Raw genomic sequence first — 8,306 nt, forward strand, 5'->3', positions numbered from 1 at the left:
TATATATATATATATATATATATATATATATATAGACCTGATTCCATCTTTTAAGAGTTAGACCTAAGGTTCTTGATGTATAACTGGTCGCATCCTCCGTGGGTTGCACGGATGTATAAAACAGTATGAAAAGATAGCGTTTGTTTTTCTTTTGTTTTGGAAATCTTATGCTTTGCAAATATTTGTTTCCCACTTCATACATTGCAAGGAAGTGTTATTCTGTTGTACACTTTTATAACGGAAAAATAATTTCATGAAAAAGGTATGTTTGGAAATTAGTAAAAAATCACTCACATGGAAGGTGAAAATAGCAATTTCGGATATAAGAATGGCAGCACATTGGTTGGGCTACTTCTGTACAGTACTAATAAGTCCATTTATGGATGTGATGGACTCTGTCCAACCAATAAGTAATATTTTTTTTCATTATAGGTTTTATTTGGTTCTATTTTAGAAGTTATCTATCTTAATTTCATTTATGTATTCATCTTCTTACTTTTTTATATAATTACAAAAATAAATATTACTGTAAAATTTTGTAATTTTATATATCACTATTGAGCTTATTATAAGTTGAGAGCTAGTCAGGAAAACTTTAAGAGAGAAATATTAATCGTCCTAGGAAATGACATACGACGTTATTCGATAATCAACATTTAAATAATATTAGGGCGATGAAGAGAAACCAGTGCATGTTTCACTAAATTTAAACTAAACATTATTACCTTCGAGTTAGACTGCAAACAGAAATCACTAATGGCAATGGCATGGTTTTAATTTTTAAATAATCTAATGAATTCTGAGTTTGGTTTCATTCTGACGCAATGCAAGGAAAGGCTACGTTGGATTCAAAACTCTACTAGGAAATTTGTTGGACAACTTGCCTATTCTTTCGTAAGGGTATCCTGATTATATGTTAGTCAACATTGTTTTGGGTTTATTCTAAATTGTATTTATGTCATTATTATGATTGGAATGATAATTTTGCAGTAAAAAGAAAATTTAAATAATACGTATTCTTTAATTTTTTTTATATGAACGACGGATATTTAAATAAGACTACTTTGTTGCTGTGGATTTCCTCTATTTTTTTAGGTCTACTCTCTTCTTCCTAACTATGAGTTGTTTATTTTCTTACTTATTTATTAAATATATATTTCTCTTGAAAAATTAAATATTTTTCTCGGAATCATTTTTACTTTTAATGTTTATGTTCAAATTTTATCCAAATTAAAAAATACCTTAATAGTGTTTGATATATATACTAGTGTTATTGAAATAATTTTACTTTATATCGAAGTTTTTTTTTTTTTTGCAATGATAACAATAAAGATAAAATCTAATATTTTCATGCATATTACTTAAACTTCTTTTCACTAGGCTGGCTCACTAAAAAATTTAAAAACAAATACATCGAAAATAGGTTATTATTGGTTCAACACAAAATGTACCATCAAAGATCAAATTAAAAAAAGTATTCAACCAAAATGATTAAAATCTAATTGAAATTTATATAATCGATACCCAAAACAGAACATGGAACATGTATGCCTGTATTCAATGTTCATTTCCTTCTCTCTTCTTTTCATATATATTCTTATCCTTTTCAACTGTTTAAACACCATTTTTTTGTTTACTTTTATATATGCTCTTCTCTTTGTAAATTTTGTTTATTTGTTTTTTTAATTTTTCAGAATTTAAAAATGAATTGGGGCAAAATATGGAATTTAGCAAACGTTACCATTTTTCAAAGCTCCATTGACCGTGATTCTAAAGCAGGGATAATCTTTGCCTATGATATGGGTGAGTGATGCAAACGTTTCCAAGGGTTTAGAACCAGATCCACAGTCATATAGTTTTATATTATTGATTAACTTTATGTTGGTGAAGTCGTCTATACAACTATATTCAGTCAATTTGTTCACATGAAAAGATTGATGAAAATTGAAAAATGCTAATGTCAGTAGCGTTTTGAGTGGATAATCTTTTAAAATGAAGTGATGAAAATGCTATTAGTATTAACGTTTTATACACGTAGTTTACATTATTAATCTCTGAAATCCACGTGTTATCCATTTGAGATATCAAAAATTCACAATATGCTACGTGAACAACATATGATGCAGTTTATATTTAGATAAAAGGAAATAAATAATTTCTGGAAACACTACATTGACTAGCATGTTCTACTTTAATAATACGTTTCAAAGAACAATCCTAATCTGATTAAATGTTTGTAAAGTGAAACTACTACCTTACTATGATGAAATGATCAATCAGCCAAAAACAAAAGGTAAGGTGGTGGGTAAAGTGAAAGCAAATGGAACATACTAAAAATAAAGGCCGAATTATAATAGTAATATCACATCCCAATGATGCACCTCATTTTCTTTGTTTTAGTTGCTATTTTCAGAAATTAGGTGCGTATTTAATTCAGAATATCTTTAATTTTTAGAACTTGAAAGAAAAACATTGCACACTCTATTTTTTTTTAATTAGCAAACATGCTTGGAGTGCTTTTCTTTGTTTTTGGTGTGAGTAAGAATTTTTTGTATTGGTAGGGTGTGTTGTCCCAATGCTTAGCGGACTCTGTGGTCTGTCTACCCTGTGTGTGGATATGAGCCACTACCACAAAAACTCCCTTAAGTTACGGTCCAAATTCCAAACTGATTCAGAGAAGAAAGTAATGCATAGCTACCACAGAACCTTCAAAAAACATTTGGTATCTTCATATGCCTTTTTCAAATTCAATGATACACCATTAGGGGGAAAAAGTAACGTTTAAGTCAATCAATCATAAAATTTATGAGTAAATAGTTTATTGTAAAGAAATAATATTGTCATTCAATTGTTAATTGTCATATACGTTTGGACATTCATATTAGTTTTACCTCTTATAAAAATTTGTTTCCACATGTTTGTCGGATCATTTTTATAATTGAGTTAAAATTACAAATGTGACTTCCATCGAATTGAAGTTGAATTTAAAGTTATTCTTTTATTATTTTTTCATTAGACGTAAAAGTTTTAAATATAAAATCAAGTTACATTAAACTTATTTTTAACTAAATTTTACAAAGTTGGGGTCAATCAAACTTGTTTTCTCAATTATAATCCAAACACGCACTATATTGACTTTTGTGTATTGAGATGCATGTTTTTTCAATTAGTTGCCCTCAATTCAACCGGTGTTGAAAAATAATTAATCTCACGTTGCTTTGGTTTTTGTGCCATAAAATGTGTGTTTTTTCATTGATTATGATTTTAAACAATTAACTAAACACATATTAAGTCATTAGTCGGAATGGAAATGAGTTGAAATCTTTAAGTAAAATTTTAAATTTGAATATAATAAATAAAAAAAATGTGGTCGAAAAATTAATTTTTTTAATAATTTTCGTTATGAAAGTAATAATAATTTATGGCAAAACAAAAAAAGTTCACGACTTTTTAACAAGTAATTGAAATAACTCATAAGAAAAATCCTACGGCAATTCATGACATATCTATCTTCAATTAATTAGAATGTCACTCTTTCAATCATTGAAGTAACTGTGAGCATAAGGTTTCCCTCTTATCCATGATAAGCCGAACATATATCTATCAAAGTACACATTAAAAAATATTACAAAATTACCAACTTATGATAGCTAATAGCTTACTTGTTTAATACTACGATAGATATATGTCTTATAAAATGCTCCGTTGTGTCAAAGTTGTGCATTTCTTTCACAATCTAAATTCTTTATTTATTTAACATCATTTTTATGATATTTTTTACTAAAAAATATTTTAAATGCGAAAAAACTGCTTTAAATAACATTAATGCAAATAGCATATGAGGAATAAATTGTCAACATCCAATGTCAAGACTCAAGAACAGGAATATTGTTTTCATTCTCTTTCGTTATGCTTTTCGATAGTTCATTCATTTTCCAACCATATTTGCTAATAATTAAGTGATATCCCACCTTGTTGAAATGCTTTGCAACTTTCTAAGATCTATCTAATCTATAGTACATATAAAAGAAGACAATGCATTTTGTAGTCATCATATAGAGCTGACCCAATAAGACACTATGATCACGATTCCTTATAAACTTTTTTTTTCGAGGGATAAAAGTAAAACAATTGTTTGCAAACTTTAAAAGATGAAAATATGTAGACCCCAAAGAATTGTTTTGATCAAAATTCCCAGCTTGTATTCCTTCCCTTTTTTCATATGGCACATATATACTATATTCTTCTCTAATACTATAAGTTATTTCAATCCTACCTTTAAGCTTTCTAGGACCATTTGCAAAAGTCTCCCACTTGCCCACCATTATAGGACCCTAAAAGCGCAATAATTCGATAAAAAAAAAAAGTCGATTTTCTATCAAAACCTTTACGGCCTTGCTTTAGTTTTTATTTATTTATTTACATTTGTTTTTGTGGTTCACATTAATATTGAGACATTTGAACGAGACATATTTTAATTCATATGAATCTGATTTTAGTATGGAGTTGTGCAATGGAAATGCGTCCTTTAGAAGAAGAACACCGACACTGACACGAGAACATGCTCTGTTTGCACATTGTAGATGATGCTGAAAAATCAACACTGCAAATATAGTTGGCTATGCAGAATTTTATTATAAGAAAAATGCTTTCTGGTTTATTCATTGAAAGGCCTATCTTTATATGTGCAATAACAAATAAAAGCCGATTTATATATAAAGGAATGGTGTAAAGGAACAATGATGAGAGTTATTTTAAGATAGAAATATAAAAAGAGAAAAAAGCTTAAAGAAGAAAAAGGAGAAAGATAGAGAAGAAAAAATGAGCAATCTTTTGTGTCATAGTTGTAAGAATCAAATCCAATCAAGGGTACATCCTTATTAAGTGTGTGTTTGATTGTGTAGAAGGAAAAAGAATGAAAGGAAATTAAAATATATATATATATATTTGAATTAAAATAAAAAGAAAAAAGTAAAAGATTTACGCTATTTTTAAATAATAATTTTCTATTTTCAACCAAGCCATTCCTAAACGAATAATTCATTCGACAGCAGCATAATTTAACTGATTTGTAAGGTTAGGTCAGTTTTAGTTGTTGCTAGCAAATTAGTACTTTATATCCATAAAAAAAATTACTACTACTTTTTATTTTTAAAAATAGCAAAATACTACTTTTCATAATAAGACATTCTTATGTTTGTTTGTTTTTTGCATGCTAAAATTATCTCTTCTATTTAAGTTGAATATGATAATTATAATCAGTAAATATCTCTTTTTAAATGTTGGCTTAAAGATTTTTTTTAGTTTTTATAATTTAGTGTTTTTTTAAATTTTTTATTTCATGTAAAATTATTTTTTTTCTTTTTAATCCTCATAAATTATGTTTTTTATTTTTCATTATTATAACACTTTAGATAACATGTTTTTTATGTTCAAAGCATTACTTAAAAGAGCTTTAAGAACTAAAAATAAAATAACAATCATTTATAAAAACTAAAAATAATAAAAAATTATAAGAGCGAAAAACAAAAAACACTAAATAACAAAGAATAAAAATATATTTAAATCTTAAATATTTATTAATGTATTTATGTATTCAATAATCAAAATTCAAATTATATTGATTAAAATAAAATCATTCATGTTAATTAATTTGCACGTTAGATGGAAAGAAATTATATTTCAGATATAATTTTTCCAAAAATAACTTTTAAACATCATTTACTCCTAAGTAGGATGAGTTTACAATGACACTTTCTACAACAATAATGAAAATTTGTTACCAGAAGTTAAAAAATTGTTGCCTAGAATACAACACCGATTTTTCCACGTATATAAAGTGACAATTATGTGGATGGTATCAAGAGAAGATATAAATAACACTTATTTAAATTTAAATAACAATAAGTTTAAACAACGAATTTATAACATAGACCTCCATCCAATTTAATCAAATAACAGATCTCAAGTTTGTTTCCCCAGAGGATTCAATTTTTTCTTTATGTATTTCAAACAAACAAAAAATATTGAGTCGCTAACCAGTCAGAGGGTTCCAGTTTATTATTTTAATAAGATGTATTATTAATATATGAAATATTTTAATTTATGATGTACCTTATAATCAAGCAAATGTAATGGAAAGCAATAGATGCATTGTTTATCTTTAATTCATTCTTATTTGTAGCCAGTTGTAATTTGATAATATTATATTGATTACATCTTAACATCATAATTAATAATTATGCCATGGACAATTTTAATCCATATGCTATATTTTAACATATAGCTTAAAGTGTCTCATTTTTTATTTTCATATTTTAGGGAAAATAGTATTTTTTTTTAAAAATAAATAAATAATAATATAATGGCTTGCTTAAAAAAAGGGATTGCATTAATGTTTGACACTAAACCTTATTGGAGAGGAAAGAAAATGAGAAAGAAAATAAAATTTTGAAATTTAAATAGAAGAGATAATGAAAGGAAAAAAAAGTTTAAATTTTTGTCTCATGAAGCTAATTATTCTTTTTTTTTTTTCATTTTCTATCCGATAAAAAAACAAAGAAATCTTGATTTGTATTTATTTTTTCATTTTATTCTCTTCCAAACCGACCATAAGATTCTTACTTAGGGTTCATTTTACACAATTCATTCTGTTAAATCTGTTTGGAATGAGTGAAAGTGAAATGAAAGAAAATTAAAAGAAAAAAAAAACATATATAATGATATTTTTTTTTTGTTTGATGAAAGAAGAAATGAAAGAGAAGTTGACTTTTAAAAAAATTAAACTTTTCTTTCTTTTTACTCTCCCTCCAATTTAAATTTTAAATTATTTTCTCTCTTATTTTCCTTTCTCTCTACCAAATATAGGATTAATTAAATTCACCACTTGGAGAAACATTATAGTATTAAATCCACGTAACCGTTAGTCAGATTTTTTAAAAAGTGGATTATCAATCATTCCAAAATTATTATTAGGATTTACATGGTGGTCAAACAAATAGTAGCCAACACAACAAAAATAAGTAATAATTTAGTATGTATTGCATAAAATATATATTTATTTTAAATAATTAAATTTTTTTAAATATATAAATTATATAATAATTAAAAGTTATAATAAAAATTTAAAATATAAATTATATTTGAGTCTTATGATAAATAATTTATGTTGTGATATAATATTATTTTTAATAATTGGTTTTTAAAAAATATTAAAATTTGAGTGAGAACTAAGAATATTAAAAAATATATATTATAACAGACAAGAAGTATAAATATATAAATTCTAACCCTCTGGTTGAACAATGACAATTATAAATATTATAGTATAAGAAGTAAAAGCAAATAATTATAGTATAGGAATTATAATTTCTAGCACTCTCCAGATTTTTTGTTGTCACAAGGGAATTGACATATACCATAATAAATTATCATTAAATGTATTTAACTACTATGATTATTTAATGTATAATAAAAAATTAAATTTTTTAATTTATACAACGAGAGTATTAGAATTTTTTTATTTTTACTTCTTATCAGTTATAATAAAAAAACCTCAATCCCCCTTTTGCAAATTGGGCGATTTCAGGTTGTTAAATTTGTAAGCAAATATATATATATATATATATATATACTCCTAATTAAAATATAGTAAAACTAGGGTGTTTTTTTCCGTAAGAATTTTGTAAAAATAAAATTTGCTGCAAACATTAGTAGATTGTTTGCACGTGGTATTTTATACACAAATATCATGAAATACAAAGAAAAGAACTATAAAAATCAGCCTAATCGTAAGTGGTTCAAATTATATAAACCAAATCATAAATTCTAGATTCAATGCGACTATTATATAGAAAATAAAGAAAAGTGAATAAGTCAGATATTTATATTTTATATTAGTATGAGGTAGTTAAATGAAAGTGTGTAAAAAAATAACATGAAATAAAATTATTATTATTATTAAATTGATAAATTAATATTTTTTATTCATAAATTTCGGTATAATATAAAAAATTTATAATAATTCATCTATCATAATAAATTAATTATTTTTTTTATCAGAGAATGAACGTCAAGAGTATTTTAAAAATAAAGTTATTCAATGGTGGAAAAAATGTTCTAAATAAAATATTTTAAACGTGCAGTATCACTTAGGAGGTGTTCAGTTATTTTTTGTTTTTCATTTTCGCTCAAAAATGGTGATTGAAGATGTGTTTGGTTGGGTTTCTAAAAATCTTTTAAGTAAAAATGAAAATAGAAAATAATCAAAAAATAAAAACAATAAATTCTCATTTTTAGTGTTTTCA

Source organism: Glycine max, chromosome 5 (assembly GCF_000004515.6).
Source record: "Glycine max cultivar Williams 82 chromosome 5, Glycine_max_v4.0, whole genome shotgun sequence".
Lineage (NCBI taxonomy): Eukaryota > Viridiplantae > Streptophyta > Magnoliopsida > Fabales > Fabaceae > Glycine > Glycine max.